At 46.4% G+C, this 18073-nt stretch overlaps 1 protein-coding gene across 3 annotated transcripts in view; it reads right to left on the reverse strand.

Annotated features, from left to right (window-relative positions):
- Positions 1 to 5077: 5077 nt before the first annotated feature.
- Positions 5078 to 18073, reverse strand: part of THEM4 (thioesterase superfamily member 4) — a 63008-nt gene continuing 50012 nt past the window's right edge. The window contains exon 7 of one of the 3 annotated variants that reach the window (XR_004623431.1): positions 5078 to 5170. The gene's annotated coding sequence lies outside the window, so the exon portion shown is untranslated. Of the gene's footprint in view, positions 5171 to 6724; positions 6781 to 6916; positions 7959 to 18073 lie in introns of those variants that run through there. The other 2 variants (XR_004623430.1, XR_004623429.1) reach the window with 2 other exon arrangements.

Below are 18073 nucleotides of genomic sequence, written 5' to 3' on the forward strand. Positions count from 1 at the left end.
CGGGTGAGAAAAGGCCCGAGAACCCACTGCCCGGTTCCCTGTCCGCACTGAGATTGCCCCTACACGCCCGCCACCGGCCGTTTCCCAAAGTGCGCGGTGCGCGCAGGCGCCGAGAGCCCGGACCCGCCCCAGCCGTGGCCCACAATGCTCCGGGAGGCACAGCTTCCGTTCCCTCGACGCCTGTACTGCTGACGGCGCAGGCCACCATCGCCCGGACGATCGATCGTCCTCCCCAGACCCCAGTAGCGGTGCTCCAGGACCCACTCCGACGTCGTTCGTTTCGTCGCCTCCCTGCCTCTGGTTTCTGAACACAGCTCCTAAATCCCTTGGAATTTTCTGGGTGATACAAGTGTCTTGTTCTAATGAGGCAACTCTGGATAATGAGTCTCCTGGATAGCTTCAGGATGGGGACTGGTCACCGGAACGACCAAACCAGGATTAGAAGCTTGGAATCTGCTGTCCCTGTTGGGAACTTCCCTGTGTAATCTGAAACATTTTAGGTTTAGGGAGAGAGGGGCCTTAACTGGATTCAGTCGTGTAGTACTATGCAGGGCTTCTCAACACCACATCATTACGCAAGGCTGTGTCCTTGGAGCAGCTTCTTGGAGTAGGAAAGGCAAGTGGAACCCACATTCCAAGGATGGGGGTGGGGGAGAGGAACTCTGATTGCCAGGGTCCAACTTATGGGTCAGTCAGCAGTCTTCTTGATGACCTTCCCCAGCATGTCCCACCCTCTATTCAAGAAGGGGACAGGGGCTAGAGATTGAGTTAACGATCCATCATGCCTATGTGAAAATCTCCATACAAATACCAAAAGTACGGGGTTTGGAGAGCTTCCAGGTTGGTACGCCCCAACTCTGTGAGAATAGCAGTTCCTGTGCTCAAGGCCCTCCCAGACCGCATCTTATGTATCTCTTCATCTGGCTGTTCGTCTGTGTCCTTTAACAAATGCTTCATTATATAACAAACCAGTAAACATAGTGTTTCCTGGAGTTCTGTGAGCAGTTCCAGCCAACAACTGAATCTAAGAAAAAGGGCATGGGAACTTCTGATTTGTAGCCAAGTCAGACAGACATTGTAAGGAACCCAGGGACCTGCCACTTGCCATTGGCATCTGAAGTGGGGGGCAGTGTTGTAGGACTAAGCCATTAACCTATGGGGTCTGCACCTAACTCCAGTTAGTGTCAGAATTGAATTGTAGGGGCACCTGGGTGGCTCAGTTGGTTGAGCATCCGACTCTTGGCTTTGGCTCAGGTCGATCTCAGGGTCATGAGATTGAGCCCTGCGTTGGGCTCTGTGCTCAGAGCAGAGTCTGACTGGGATTCTTTCCCTCTTCCTCTCCCTCACCATCTACCCCTCGCCTCCCCCCCCACTCTCTCTCCCCCCCCCAAATAAATAAATTAATTAAATATTTTTTTAAAAAAAGAATTGGGGGCGCCTGGGTGGCACAGCGGTTAAGCGTCTGCCTTCGGCTCAGGGCGTGATCCCGGCGTTCTGGGATCGAGCCCCACATCAGGCTCCTCCGCTATGAGCCTGCTTCTTCCTCTCCCACTCCCCCTGCTTGTGTTCCCTCTCTCGCTGGCTATCTCTGTCAAATAAATAAATAAAATCTTTTAAAAAAATAAATAAATAAAGAATTGACTTGTAAAACATCTACCTGGTGTTGCAGAGAATTGCTTGGTGTTGAGAAACACCACACATCTGGTCAGAAGTGCTGTGCAATTATAAAGGAGAAACACGAGAAAATTTTCCTATGGACATCCTCCCACTTTAGTCCTTTCACAACTTTTGGTTAAATATTTCAAATATTTACATCATTATGCTGACGTAAGTTTTGTTCTCAGCCCGGCCAAGTACTATAGTTAACTCTCCTTTCTTGTGTAACAACTAATTTTCCTTGAGTTAATGATTACCGAGGTTCGGCAGGTGCGGTGGCCCAGGGCAATGCAGGGAGCTGACCCCGCAGCCCTGCAGATCCACCTTCATTTCCCAGCTGAGAGGGAAGAAATCCAGAAGAGAGAAAAGAAAGAAAGACCTGGTGATGTCTGTGATATAGGAGATAGTACAATGGAGTCAAGGGTGTGACAGATGGAAGGCTATTAGAAAGAAAACTATCTGAGAGAACATCAACGCTGATGGCAAAAGCTTGGGTGTGGCCCTGCAGTCAGTGCAGGGAGGAGATTGTTTGAGGCCATCCACGTAACCTGCGGGTTCTCTCTGCAAGACTGAGCCCTTTCCAGACGTGGGCTGGAAGATCAGCTATGCAGAGAGGTAGAAGGGTGTTTGCTAGTGCCTTGAATGGGTTTTGTTACAACATGAACTTTGGCCCCAACCCTTCTATGTGAATTCAGCTCAGAACAGAGAAAACTCTGGGGCGCCTGGGTGGCGCAGTCGTTGGTCATCTGCCTTCGGCTCAGGGCGTGATCCCAGAGTCCTGGGATCGAGCCCCACATCAGGCTTCTCCGCTAGGAACCTGCTTCTTCCTCTCCCTCCCCGTTCTTGTGGTCCCTCTCTCGCTGGTTGTCTCTNTCAAAAAAAAAAAAAAAAAAGAAAAAAAAAAAAGAACAAAGGAAACTCAGCTCAGAGGAAAGAGTGCTTCTCCCCAGAACTGTATGCTCTGGAGAAGCAATTAGAAAAAAGGGAATGAGGCGCCTGGCTGGCTCAGTTGGAGGAACAGGTGATTCTTGATCTCAGGGTCATGGGTTCAAGCCCCATGTTGGGTTTAGAGATTATTTAAAATAAAACTAAAAAAAAAAAAAAGAAAAAAAAAGAGGGAAATCAGTGAAGGTTCATTATAATTCAGAACTCCTGTTGGATTCTGATTTAGCCTGTTTGCCTGCTTGGTTCACTTCCTGTTTGGGACCCACAGGGGAATGTGGAGTCTGGGGGTTTCTCTCACTGTGATACAACCTGTGCCCAGAAGCACATCCTGGGCCAGATCTGACAGGTAGGTGGTCCACAGGAGAACCAGCAGTAGTATGCGGGTAAATAATTAACAACTGCCTCTTGGGGGTGGGGAGAGCTCAGAAGTTTGCCAACTTCTCTGGTGGAAATATTCCCATGGTGGCTGATTTCAAGCTACCCGTATGAAGCCACGGACCCTGACTGTGAAGCGGGGAAAAGATGTACATGGTTGGCTCCTGCAAGCTGGTCAGAACTGGCTCCAGCACACCACTGATCTAAAAACTTCTGTGGTGTGTTGTGAAGCAACGGGGGTTTCTGTGGATCACTTCCCAGTCCCAGGACTCTTTCTTCCTTCTAGCAGGCTGCGAAATCTGAATTCTTTGTCTCTTTGGGAATTCCCTTTTGCTTCGAGACTATGTAGTAGCCCTTAGTCTCCCAAGCCTGCCCTCCTCCCCTGCTCTCACCAAACAAACTAACGGGACACTTTTTGCTTAGGATATTTACTGTAAATCACTAAATGGAAACAGGTAAAGACGAACATTTCCAGAAATCTTACAAAGTCCTTCTCACCTTGGGGGCCCTGGAAGCCCTCTCAGACCATTCTGGACATGTTGTGGGGCTCCCCATGTGGCTGGCTCCCCGCTGTGATGGTGGGTCCTGGGCACTTTGGAGTGGCTCTGTCAGGATGGCCCCATCGGGCCCTTCTGGATGAGAAAGGGACTTCCCTAGTGGCCTTCCTAGATGTCTTTGCTCTTCTGTGAACTCAATCCCTCCTGAACACTTGGCTCTTACACTCATCCCCGCAATTTCTAGAGGGCTCCCAGACTGCCCATGCCCCTCAAAATCCGTGACTGATCTTCAGACTTGTCAGGCTGGTCCCGACCTCAGGGAAGCTTGGTTTCTTGACCTTCTGAGTCAAGGGTCAGGGGCCAGGCTAAGTGATTGGAAACCAAAGGCACTCAGGTCTCAGGAGTTGCCATGAAGGAACATAGGCTGTTACCAGCTTTCTAATTTCTCCAGAAAAGCCAATACAAATCCAGACTTTTATGTTATGTGAAACCTTCCAACTTTCAAACGTTGCAACTAATTTAAAAGTACATTGCTAGCACCAAATCAAATGCCTCTGTCTGGATCTTGTCTGGCAGGCTGCTGACCATGCCAGCTGGTTAAAAGCTCATTCCTGGCCCTTCTCACACCACCACTCTGCAAGGAGTCTGCCGCTCTTCTGCTCAAGTCCCGTCTCTCTGACTACCCCCGGAGCAGTCCTCTTTTTATGGCTCCTTTAGGGAGGGACCCTCCTGGGATTCATTTTACACCCTGGACACCCACAATGGGCACTTTGGAAAGGAAAACAACTGTTAAGAGTTGAAACTGATAAATCAGTTGCCTTGGGGTTTTCGCTCCATCTGGTTGCTAAGGGGTTTGGTCTGTGCTGTGTGTGGGACCTGTGAATGAGCAGAGTGGGGAAAGGCAGAGGCTCAGCCTCAGAGCAGCCAGGACTGGAAGGGTGGGAGGGGGGTGGGGTGGTGAGTCTGCCTTCACCAAACCTGGGCATGGGATGGAGCTAAAGGAAGTGGTTGCCAATAGGTGTGCCCGGAGGAGCCCTGAGTGGGTGGGCTGGTGGGTGTTGTCTGGGGGAAGAGTGAGCAGGGCTATGGAGGAAGCCCTCATGCCCACGGGAGCAGGGCAGCTGAGCAGCAGACCCTGGCTCCAGGTGCCTTTGCTTGGTATGATCACTGCACTGACGGAGGGGGTCCCAGCAGAGAACAAGGCAGGGATGTGCCAGGACTGATGGGGACCTCCCCTCCCCACCCCAGCTCAGCTGGAGCTCCTGTTTGCGAACTACCAAGAGGCAGAGAACCAGGACCTCTACGCTCAGAAAGTGACAAATCCTGAATGGGTGTGTGTGGCTCTGTGTGCACACCAAGGGTGGGGCTCATAGTTCCCAGCCAGGCCTGTACTTGAAATCCCTCTTCTTCAAATTTTTTTTTAAAGATTTTATTTATTTATGTGACAGAGAGATAGCCAGCGAGAGAGGGAACACAGCAGGGGAGTGGGAGAGGAAGAAGCAGGCTCCCAGCAGAGGAGCCCGATGTGGGACTTGATCCTGGAACGCTGGGATCACGCCCTGAGCCGAAGGCAGACGCTTAACGACTGCACCACCCAGGCGCCCCTGAAATCCCTCTTCTTCAGACTCGGTCACTTGAGAGGAGGTGTCTTCAGATCAAAGGGACAGCCACAAGGTGCCACTGGCAGATCTGCTTTCCTAGATTGGGGCACGAAGTAAGGTCACGTTCCATTTAAAACACGTTCCCATGATACCTTGAACCCTTTCTTCCCTGCAAACTCTGAAACAGGGCTCTCAGCTCTCTGTTGAGCTAGTTCAGGGCCCAAGCGTGTGAGCCCTCCAAGTATAGGTGATGATGGCTTCACTAGCTGCTGTGGGGTGCCTAGTATTTGTGCCTGCTTTCCTCAAGTCACAGGCATCCTGCTGGTAGGGTGCGTGTCTCTCACGTGGGTATGGAGCCAAGTCCTGGGGCCCTGACTGGGCATCACTCCTGCTGACCGCCTAGCACGGGCTAGGGGAGGATGACGGTGTGAAGGCAATTCCTCCTCAGGCCTCCAGTAGGCGTTGGGAACGCGCTCACTGGGTGAGTCAGGGGCCCTGGAGGAGGCCTTGAACAGTGCCCTCACAGGGTAGCCTCCTAAGGCTGTCCCACCTCAAGCTCCCACCTCTGTGATTCCCAAGCAAGGAACCCCCTCCTTTTTGGGGCGATTTCCCCTGCCAACCTCCCTGTAGCCACCCTTCTCCCCCTCCCCTTCTCCCCAGCCACTTCTCCACTTAGTCCCCGTGTAGGAGGCCCACTCGCTTCTCCAAATTCTTCTCCGTCTTTCACTAGCGTTCCAGAGCCCATAAACCCTGAAGGATTAGCATCTGAAAAAAAACGTTCTTCCTTTCCTGGGGAATCACGGGGCTCTATCTATGTATCTCTGGGAGATAAGCAGCACTATTCCATTCCTTGAGTGACAGGTAAGGATTAAGTTTCACATGAAACCAGCCTAACCTTGGGCTCCCTCCTCAAAGCCAGGCTGCCCGGGAGTGTCTGGCTGGGGCTCTGCCTTGGGTTCTACGAAGACAAAGAACGAACCCATAGGGAGGTCCCTTCCCGAGGCTCCCTCCTGGCTCAGTGGGGCAGGGTTGCTCCGAGGATGTGGCCTTCTCAGAGGACAGCTCTCCTGACCATGGCTGGGCACTGGGCACATGGCATCACCGCTGTGCCTTGGTGGCCCTGCCAGCAAAGAACAATGCTGTAGCCGCTCCGGTGTAGAATTCCTTGGTGTCGAGAAAGCCTTGCTCCCTCCCTTGGTGCCCTCTGCTAGGCTGAGCTGGCGTGGCTCCTGGGCACTACGAACCCCCGTGCTTTACCCTCGCCCCCACCATCAGCGGCTACGGCTTGAGTTCCCTGGCTGTTCCAGTGCATGCACAGACATGCGTGCACACACACATAGACACGGGCATGTGTGCTCACTTACAAACGTACTGTGCATGGCTACACACAGTCATATATGCACACACATACACAGATGCACTCTCATATACACAGATGTGGACATATATACTCAGAAACATACAGATGCATACAACACACAAGGGTTTGTCTGTACACATCTAGCCATTCACATACATGCATCATACTGTACACACATTCACACGCATACACGTTCACACAGAGCCTCGCATAAGTACCACGCATGCGCCCATGTTCACACACGTGCACACTCACCCGTTTACAGCCTGTGATATTGAGAACTATTGCACCGTGTGTTGCTCATCATAGTTTAAAGTTCCGCCTCTCTTTTAAAATGTAAATATTCCTGCAAAGGGTCACAATGGAAGCAATTATTAGTTATTTTTATTTCTTAGTTTAACAGAGAACCTGAAAGTAGGTTTGTTTTGTTTTGTTTTGAAGATTTTATTTATCTGACAGAGAGCAAAAACGGGGGAGCGGGACAGGGAGAAGCAGGCTCCCCACGGAGCAGGGAGCCTGATGCGGGCTCAATCCAGGCCCCTGGGTTCATGACCTGAGCGGGAGGCAGATGCTTAACTGGCTGAGCCACCCAGGTGCCCCCTGAAACTAGGTTTTGATAAGAAGTGACATTTCTCTGGATACAGTTTTGCAGGTACCCTCTCCCTGAAAGGGCACGGCCGGATCAGACAGACTTCTTCACAGCTGAACTCCTACACAACCTCAGATTGTGTGAATCTGGATGTGACTCCAAAACCTTTAGTCCTTTGGTCTAAATCCCTCATCTTATAGAGGAGGAAACTCAAATTCATTGAGGGCAATCAAAGCTCCTAAGTTGTATTTCCAAAACAGATCTGAATCTGTCCACTTCCCTTACTTGTCATCCACATATAAAATCCCAAGGCAAGACAAATTACTTAGGTTATGGGCCCCCTTCTTGGACCCATGTCTGCAGTCAAGGGGAAGAAGACCTAGGACCCGCTAAGGCTGGTCAAGCGTGTGCCCCCCTGCCAGGGCTGTGATTGGCAGCACCCCCATACACGCTGGAATCAAATGAAACCTGAAAGGGCTGTCTCCCAAGCCAGCACAGTTCTGTTGCCAGTAGACCAGGAGGCAGGGATAGTGGGCAGACCAAAAACAACTGATGTCCGTGACTGTATCTTAGCAACTGTCTGGAAGTTTCTGCCTCGAGTTTTGAACAGAAATAAACACCAAGGTCAGTTGTGATGGGGGAGGGGCAGCCAGGGGGGCTTGTCCCAGTGTGAGGCCTGTGTTTTGGGCAGTTTGGGCAAGAAGGGATGAAGTACAAAGTGAGAGAAGGACGGGTAGCAGTGCTACAGTTCAGATGGTTTTCGACTCTAAAGTAGGCTCTTCAGAAACTTGGGGATGTTTGTGGGGCATGTCACAAATGGACAGAGGACTTGGATGACTTTATGGAAACTTTTTTTTTTTCATATTTTAGATATGGGTGAAGTGGATATCATTCTTCATTCTTGTTTCCAGTTCCTTTCCTTTGTCACATTTATCCTTTAAAAAAAAAAAAAGATTTTATGTATTCGACAGAGAGAGACAGCCAGCGAGAGGGAACACAAGCAGGGGGAGTGGGAGAGGAAGAAGCAGGCTCCCAGTGGAGGAGCCTGATGTGGGGCTCGATCCCAGAACGCCCGGATCACACCCTGAGAAGAAGGCAGATGCTCAACCGCTGTGCCACCCAGGCGCCCCTGTCACATTTATCCTTACCTGTGGTGGTGGATTTACTTTTCCTGAGAACAGTAAGTTACTTCAGGGGGAATCAGCAGCCTGAGTGTGGTCCCCTTACTTAGAGCATTTGATACATTTGTATTCCTGACGCAGCTAATGAGAGACAAGTAGCTACAACTGTGTCACATTTACCCCCAGCCCTTTGCACTTACTTTACTTAGTATTGTTATTACTTCAGAGGTTTCTCCCCTGACCCTTAAAATGGGCACTAGTAATCCAGTACTATAAAAATTTGCCTTATTACTAAAACTTAACCAATTTCTTGATTGGGGTATCATTTTTTGTAAAGTAGAAAGTTTTCAAACCTCAAATTTGAAAACTCTGGCCTGAAATCCATGATAAAAGAAATGTCCGTTCCACCTCTGCCTCCTTCCAGATCTCTGTCCATCACACTGACACACTGCGTGCCTGGGTTTGTACCAGCAGGAGGACAGTAAATCCTGGGGGTGGAGTCTTGAGATCTGGAGTCAGAATGACCCAGATGCAAATCCCAGCTTTGCCTCAGCTTCCTCATCTGTAAAATGGGAACAATCAAGAGTACCTACTTCATGGGGTGGTTGTGCGATTTTGGGAAATTTACTTAACCTCACACAGTTTGCTCACAGGTAAGTTAAGGCCATCAATAGTATCTAAGAAGTAAAGGAGGTAAGGCTAAGGTATTTACACAATGACTGGAAAATTGTAACTTTAGGCAATAGCTATCCTTTTTAAAATAATTCTTGTACTGCTGTAGGCTTGAACCACTCCAGAGAAGCCCTATGGGCCAATTTGTCTTCGTTTCATTCTTGAAAGGACACAGGCTGTAAACAGCCTCTGTAGACCATTTTAACACTGCTTCCCCCCGGGGCAACTCAAGACACCATCAGCTGACTGGGCAAAAGCCTTGTAAAAATCTATTGTACAGGTGCTGAGAAAAGAAGATTCTTAAGGTCACTGTAGATCGCTGCCACCTGGAAGTTGGTAGCCCTTGGATTTTGGCCCCCTTCCTCCCCTCTCCCTTTCTGCACTTGGCTAGATTGCCATGCTCTGGAAGCAAAAGGCTGAGGGCAGAAAAGGGTTTACAGGAGGGTGGGTGGACTGCCACAGTTCAAGGCTGGCCACATTTTTCCAAGGGGAGCCAGCTGGGACTTTCACACTTGTAATTGTGCACACACTATTCAGAGTGTTGAATGCTAGTTCTAATGCCATGTGCTCAGAGTTCAACCTATAAGCTGCAAAGTGACCCCCAACCTGTGCAGGTGAGTGAGTCCATAGCTTACCACCCAGGCTTGCTCCTCCTGTCCTGCTGGAAGTCCAAGAAGCCAGGAGCCACCTGGGACCAAGGGGGCAGCCCTCGTTCCTAACATGGCAAACATGGGGTAGGGATGCTGAGGGAGCCTATCTCTGCGGCTGGTGCTCTGCTCTTTCTTCACTTGACCCTGAGTTCACTGTAGTGACTGAGACATGTCCCCCCACCGACCCTTTCTTCCACAGTTACTAAGGGCCACCCAGGCACATCTTGCTTCCATGGTGACAGCCACCACTGCTTTCTGGCAGGGAGGGCAAGAAGAGAAAGTTCTTTTCCCAGAGTGAGGCTCACCTCTTTGCATTCCCTCCAGCTGGGCCGGGTTCCCACTGGCCCAGTGCTCTACGGATAGACTACGGACGGACCACAGACAGACTACGGATGGACTACTGATGGACACAGTTCTTCAGTGGGGGTCATGGGTGTGGCCACTTCTGGCTCTGCAGATTCTGGCACCCGGGGGGCTGAAAGGAGTCGACCCTATAGAGTCCAGTAATCACATGGCCCCTCCCTACTCTTGCCCACAATTTCTGCCTCTTTCTGCCCTCCTGCCTCCCACCGCACCTCACCCCTTCACCTGAACATCCAGACATGATTAAAACAACTTAGAATCTTCAAAAGGTCCCAGAATCCTTATGCAATTACCTCCCTACCTCCTCACGGACTCTCTGGGCTTCACCTGTCAGTAGTTGGAGGGGGAGAATGTGTGAGGGGGTGGAAAGAAGGGTGATTTGGCTCCGCCTGTCCCTCTGCCAGTCTGACAGGATTCCACTCATAGAGACAGAAATGGGGTGATATGTCAACCAGAAATGGCTAACTTTTTTGGAAAGACGTTTTGCTGTATTAACTCAGCAGGCACTTCTCTGTTACTTATATGTTGAGCTTGCCTCCTAGACGTTATATGAGACTGTATACATAGTTTGTGGACTCTAGCTACACCTATTTAATATTTAAGCTTCAAATACTGCACATGTCGCTGTGTCCTGTGGGCTCAGTAGTGTGCTGACATGGCTCCCGACCGATGTGCGCAAAGATGAGAGTGACAGAAACAGCAAACGTGCATTTTACATTCATTTACTCCCTTAGTTCCCTTTACAATCAAGAACTCGGGACTAAGATGACCTTCACTTAACACATGAGGGAATGCGGGCGCTCAGAGGCTACCTAACTTGCTCAAAGGCACAGTCAGGATTTGAAACCAGGCCGTCAAGCTCTGAAGCCCAGGCTCTGACTTTCCTTCCCTGTAACAGACCCGGACAGACTGAGGACTGCCGGAAGACTTCTGAGGCAACCTGGGCAGGTGAGAAGCTACCAGCAGGATGACCTATAGTTACCGAGCTCTTCCACTAGCTAGAGGCTGTACATCATGGTGTAAGTGTCTCTCTTGGAGTAACACAGAGCCCAGCCCTAGCCAGCAGATGCCAAGTTTCAGCAAGTTTTGTTTTCTCTGTAAGGGCAAGGGTGTCCTATTCAAATCACTTCTCTACCTGGGAATCCGTACACATTTTTACTGAACGCTTTCCCTGCATCGTACTAAATGCTGTGTATGGATTTGCTGTTTTAAGTCTCATATCCTCATGACGTATGTGTTATTTAAAAAATTTTTTAAAAAATTTATTTAACAGAGAGAGTGCAATAGAGCAGAAGCAGGGAGAGGGGCAGAGGCAGAGGGAGAAGCAGGCTCCCCGCAGAGCAGGGAGCCCGATGAGGGCTCAATCCTAGGGCTCTGAAATTGTGACCTGGGCCCAAGGCAGACGCTTAACATACTGAGCCACCCCACGCCCCTGGTTATGAGCTGTTGTAAAAATCCAGCTTCTGTTTTATCAAAGTAATTTCTTGCACAGAGTTTAAGGTCAAGTCTTATGCAAGTAAAGATTATTATTATTATTTTTTAAAGATTTTACTTATTTGAGAGAGAGTGTGAGCGAGACAGTGAGAGAGCGTGAGCGAGAGAGTGAGAGAGCGAGATTGGGAGAAGCAGAGGGAGAGGGACCAGCAGACTCTGCGCTGAGCCCAGAGCCTGATGTGGGGCTTGATACCATGACCCTGAGATCATGATCTGAGCCAAAATCAAGAGTCGGACTCTTAACTGACTAAGCCACCCAGGCCCTCCTGAAGTAAGGTTTATTATTAAAAACAACATATTCCCTCCACACTGCTCCATTTTCCACTTTCACAGATTCAATCACTTTTAACTATTGTAGTGTTCCTTTGGTTTTTAAAAAATTGCTTAAAGTGATTTTACATTGTTGGCTTTATACTCTGGTTTTATTTCCCTTACTAACATTTCCGTATTTTATTTTGAGTTATAACTTATGAAAGTTCAAAATGTGTAAGCTATATTTTTAATAGGACCTTTGTAAGAATTTGTGTATTCAGCAATTAAATATTTGAGATTTCTATTATATTAAATTGTCTCTTAAGAAACTAAATTTAAAAACTCAATGCTGGCACTGGGAGCCTCAATCTTGGTTTTATATATTTTTTATTTTAATGATTTTTTATTATATTATGTTAGTCACCATACAGTACATCCCTGGTTTCTGATGTAAAGTTCGATGCTTCATTAGTTGCATATAACACCCAGTGCACCATGCAATACGTGCCCTCCTTACTACCCATCACCAGTCTATCCCAGTCCCCCACCCCCCTTCCCTGAGGCCCTCAGTTTGTTTCTCAGAGCCCATAGTCTCTCATGCTTCATTCCCCCTTCTGATTACCCCCCCTTTCTTTATCCCTTTCTTCCCCTACAGATCTTCCTAGTTCTTATGTTCCATAGATGAGAGAAACCATATGAAAAATATGAACTCTTGGTCTTCTACTGTGATTTATTTGCCAATATTTAACCCCTATTTTTAAATTTAAATTCAATTAATTAACATATAGTGTATTAGTTTCAGAGGTAGAGTTCAATGCTTCAGCAGTTGCATTTAACACCTACTGCTCATTACATCACGTGCCCTCCTTCATGCCCATCACCCAGTTACCCCATCCCCTCAAACCTCCCCTCTAGCAACCCTCAGTTTGTTCCCTATAGTTAAGAGTCTCTTATGATTTCGTCTTATTTTTCCCTCCCTTCCCCTATGATCCTGTTTTGTTTCTCAAATTCCACATGAGTAAAATCATGTAATTGTCTCTCTCTGATTGACTTATTTCACTTAGCGTAATACCCTCTAGTTCCATCCGCTCATTGCAAATGGCAAGATTTGATTTCTTTGATGGCTGAGTGATATTCTATTTCTCTCTCTCTCTCTCACACACACACACACGCACACACCTTCTTTATCCATTCACCTGTTGATGGACGTCTGGGCTCTTTCCATAGTTTGGCTATTGTGGACATTGCTGCTGTAAACATGGGGGTGCAGGTGCCCCTCTGGATCACTACATTTGTATCTTTGGGGTAAATACCCAGTAGTGCAATTGCTGGGTCATAGAGCAGCTCTATTTTTAACTTTTTGAAGAACCTCCATGCTGTTTCCCACAGTGGCTGCACCAGCTTGTATTCCCACCAACAGTATAGGAGGGTCTCCCTTTCTCTGCATCCTTGCCAACATCTGTTGTTTCCTGACTTGTTAATTTTAGCCATTCTGACTGGTGTGAGGTGTTACCTCATTGTGGTTTTGATCTGTATCTCCCCAATGCCAAGTGATGTTGAGCATTTTTTCTTGTGTCTGTTGGCCATTTGTATGTCTTCTTTGGAGACATGTCTGTTCATGTCTTCTGCCCATTTCTTGACTTAACACATATTTTTATTTCAACATCACCCCAGGCTTTTATCACAGATAAATACAATGTACAGTCAGGAAATCACTCACTCCTAATACCGGTCCATTAATTAGACCTGAAAACTTGCTACATAAAAATTCTTCTAAAAATCTTGCTTCATAAAAATCTTCCCCCTACCATTATCTAGTTTGGGATCATCTGTGCCACTAGCATTTAATCACCTAATTCTCTATCAATTATCTATTGCTACATTACAAATGACCTAAAATTTTAGCTCAAAATAACATTTATCTTGTATCATTTCAGAGAGTGAGGAATTTGGAAGTGTGTTAACTCGGTAGTTGTGGCCCCATTTGTCAGGAGGTTTCAGTCAACCTGGTGGGTGGGGAGGAGAGAGAGATGGGGAGAGAAAAAAGGGAAGGGGAGAGAGGGGAAGGAGAGGGGAGAGAGAGAACACAGGAAGGGAGCAGCAGAGGGCAAGGGAGAAGCAGACCCCCAGCTGAGCAGGGAGCCCCAACATGGGGCTCCATCCCAGGACCCCAGGATCACAATCTGAGCTGAAGACAAACACCTAACCAAGCCACCCAGGAACCCCAAGATATAAGCATTCTACTTTTTAGAAGTGTCACTAAGTCCCACCCACACTCAAGGGGGGTGGAATTAAGCTGTAGTATAGTTAACAGTATAGTTAACATATATTATTATATTAGTCTCAGGTGTACAATATACTGATTCAACAATTTATACATTATTCAGCGCTCATTAAAAATGTACTCTTGGGTGGGGGGATGGGGGGGACGGATTAGAAGGCACATGTAGGGGCCCCTGGGTGGCTCAGTCGGTTAGGCATCTACTCTTGATTTCAACTCAAGTCATGATCTCAGGTTTGTGAGATCAAGCCCCACGTTGGGCTCCACACTAGGCATGGAGCCTGCTTAAGATGCTCTCTCTCCTCCTTCTGCCCCTTCCCCCCCTTCCCTCTCTCAAAAAATACACTAACAAAAAACAGACAGCACTTGTTTCCATGAGCACTGGGTGTTGTGAATAAATCTACACCTGAAACTAATATTACATGGTACATTAACTGGAATTTAAATAAAACTTAATTTATTTTTTTAAATTTTTTAAATATTTTAATGTTTTTTTATTATGTTAGTCACCATACAGTACATCCCTGGTTTCTGATGTAAAGTTCGATGATTCATTAGTTGCGTGCACCATGCAATACATGCCCTCCTTACTACCCATCACCAGTCTATCCCAGTCCCCCACCCCCCTCCCCTCTGAAGCCCTCAGTTTGTAAACTTAATTTAAAAATAAAATTTAGGGGCACCTGGGTGGCTCACTCAGTTAAATGTCTGCCTTAGGCTTGGGTCATGATCTCAAAGTCCTGGGATTGAGCCCTGCATCAGGATCCCTGCTCAATGGGGAGCCTGCTTCTCTCTATCTTTTTCTCAAGTAAATAAAATCTTAAAAAAAAGAAAAAGAAAATTTAATAAAAACTTAAAAAAGATAAAAACACTTATAAAAAAAGTTGTGGGAAAATACATAATATAGAATCAGCCATTTTAACCACTTTCAAGTGTACAATTCAATGGCATTAATCACATTCACCATGTTGTGGAAACATCATCATTATCTATTTCCCAAATTTTTCAGCACCTGGAACAGAAACCATATCCATTGTGCATTAACTCCCCATTCTGGGCTCCCCTCAAGCCTCTCTGGTAACCTGTAATCTACTTTCTGAATCAATTTGCTTATTCTAGATATTTCATACAAGTGGAATCACACAATATTTGTCCTTTTCTGTCTGGCTGATTTCACTTAGCATAATGTTTTCAAGGTTCGTTCATGTCAGAATTTCTTTTATGGCTGAATAATATTCTTTTATATGTATATATTTTATTTGTTCATCCATCCATCCATTGATGGACACTTGGGTTGTTTCTACCTTTTGGCCATTATGAATAATGTGGTAATGAACATTGGCATCCAAGTATCTGAGTCTCTCTTTTCTTTTTTTTTTTTTTTTTAAAGATTTTATTTATTTTAGAGAGAGAGGGAGAGGGAGCACAAGCAGAGGGAGGGGCAGGGCGAGAGGGAGAAGCGGGCTCCCTGCCAGCATGGGGCTCAGGACCACGACCTGAGCTGAAGGTGAGTCTCTCTTTTCAATTTCTGCGGATTGCCAGGGAATGGGGGAGGAGAGAACAGGGTGTGATTACTAATGGAGTGGTCTTCTGGGGTGATGAAAAAATTTTGAAACTGGGGAGAGGTGGTGGTTGTACAACACTGTAAATGTACTAAATGCCCTGAGCCATACATTTTGAAAATTAATTTTATGCTATGTGAATTTCATCTTAAGACACACATGCACAAGGGATGGTCATATATGTACGTATGTGCATATGTATATAAAAATATCCATAGAGATTTTAATTTATTATTATTTTTTAAAAGATTTTATTTATTTATTTGATAGAGAGAGAGACAGCCAGAGAGAAAGGGAACACAAGCATGGGGAGTGGGAGAGGAAGAAGCAGGCTCCCAGCGGAAGAGCCTGATGCGGCGCTCGATCCCGTAACACCGGGATCACGCCCTGAGCCGAAGGCAGACGCTTAACGACTGAGCCACCCAGAGGCCCCAGAGATTTTTTTTTTAAAGAAAGAAACAAGTGTTGGGAAAGATGTGGAGAAATTGTAACCCTCATATGATGCTGGTGGGTATGTAAAATAGTGCAACCACTATGGAAAACTGGCAGTTCCTCAAAAAAACTCAACAGAATTACTGTTATGAACCAGCAATTCCACCTGTAGGTATATACCCACAGGAAATGAAAAGAGAGACTCACCTGCATCATATGAGGGTTACAATTTCTCCATCTTTTCCAACACTTATTTTTCTTTCTTAAAACAAACAAACGATATCCACACATGGCCATCCTGGTGGGTGTGAAGAGGTATCTCCTTGTGCATGTGTGTTTTAATCAAGGTGAAATTCACATAGCACAAAATTAATTATTTTAAAATGTATGACTCAGGGGCGCCTGGGTGGCACAGCGGTTAGGCGTCTGCCTTTGGCTCAGGGTGTGATCCCGGCGTTATGGGATCGAGCCCCACATTGGGCTCCTCCACTGTGAGCCTGCTTCTTCCTCTCCCACTCCCCCTGCTTGTGTTCCCTCTCTCGCTGGCTGTCTCTATCTCTGTCAAATCAATAAATAAAATCTTTAAAAAAAAATGTATGACTCAGGGTTTAGTACATTCACGATGTTGTACAACCACCACCTCTCTCTAGTTTCAAAATTTTTTCATCACTCCAGAAGACCACTCCATTAGTAATCACACCCTGTTCTCTCCTCTCCCATTCCCTGCCAACCACTAATTTACTTTGTCTCTATGGATTTTCCTGTTCTGCATAGTAACTTCTCTCATTTAGCATAATGTTTTTGAGGTTCACCCAAGTTGTAGTATGTATCAGTATTTCATTCCTTTTTATGGCTAAGTAATATTCCACTATGTCGACAGACCACAATCTGTTTATCCAACTCTTCCACTAATAGACATTTGGGTTGTTTCCCCATTTTGGCTATTATGAATAATGCTACTATGAAGGTCTGTGTACAGGTTTCTGTGTGGATATAGGTTTTCATTTTTCTCAGATACGTATGTAGGAGTAGAACTGCCCAGTCATATGGTAATTCTACGTTTAGCCTTTTGAAGAACCACCGAACTATTTTCCAATAGCAGCCGCACCATTTAATAATTACAACCAGCAATGTATGAGGGTTCACATTCTTGCTGACACTTGTCATTTCCATAAAAAAAATATCTATCTATATATAGATACATATCTATCTATATACAGATATCACTCTCTATATAGACAGAGACACATCTCCATCTTAGTGAATGTGAAGTGGTATTTCATTGTGGTTTTGATATGCACTTCCTTAATAACCAATCATGTTGAACATCTTTCCATGTGCTGACTGGCATTCTTTATCTCTTCTTTGGACAAAGACCTATTCAAATCCTTTGCTCATTTTTATCATTTATTAATTTTTTAAAAGACTTACTTATTTTAAAGAGACCGTGAGCAAGGGGAGGGGCAGAGGGAGAGAGAGAAGCCTCAAGCAGACTCCCTGCTGAGTGCGAGCTTGATGCAGGGCTCAAGCTCTGAGGCTCTGCAGGGCTCAAGACCCTGAGATCAGGACCCAAGACCCTGAGATCAGGACCCCAGCCGAAATCAAGAGCCAGCTGCTTAATCAAATGAGCCACCCAGGTGCCGCCGCTTGCTCATTTTTAAATTGGGTTGTTTTTTGTTGTAAAAATTCTTTCTGTATTGTGGATACTAAACCTGTATCATATAAATGATTTGCAAATCCTTTCTCCCATTCGATAGGTCATCTTTTCACTTTCCTGATAATTTCTTTTGATGGACAAAGTTCTTAATTTTTATGAAGACTTTATTACCTGCAAATTTGCTGAATTCACTTATTAGCTCTAGTAGTTTTTCAGTGGATTCTCTGGCATTTTCTATATATGGAGTTATGTCACCTGCAAATAGTTTCACATCTTTCTTCCCAATTTGGGTGCATTTTCTTTCTTTTTGTTGCTCAAATGCTCTGCCAAGACTTCTAGTACTATGTTGAATAGCAGCAGTGAACTTATGAGTCCTTTTTAAAAAAATCCTCTTTTATTTTAGTTCAATTAATTAATACATATTATTGGTTTCAGAGGTACAAGTCTGTGACTCATCAGTCTTATACCACAGGAAGTGCTCTTTACATCACATGCCCTCCTTAATGTCCATCACCCAGTTACCTCATCCCTTTACTCTCCATCCCCTCCAGCAACCCTGATTGTTT

Source organism: Ailuropoda melanoleuca, chromosome 2, assembly GCF_002007445.2.
Source record: "Ailuropoda melanoleuca isolate Jingjing chromosome 2, ASM200744v2, whole genome shotgun sequence".
NCBI classification, from domain to species: domain Eukaryota; kingdom Metazoa; phylum Chordata; class Mammalia; order Carnivora; family Ursidae; genus Ailuropoda; species Ailuropoda melanoleuca.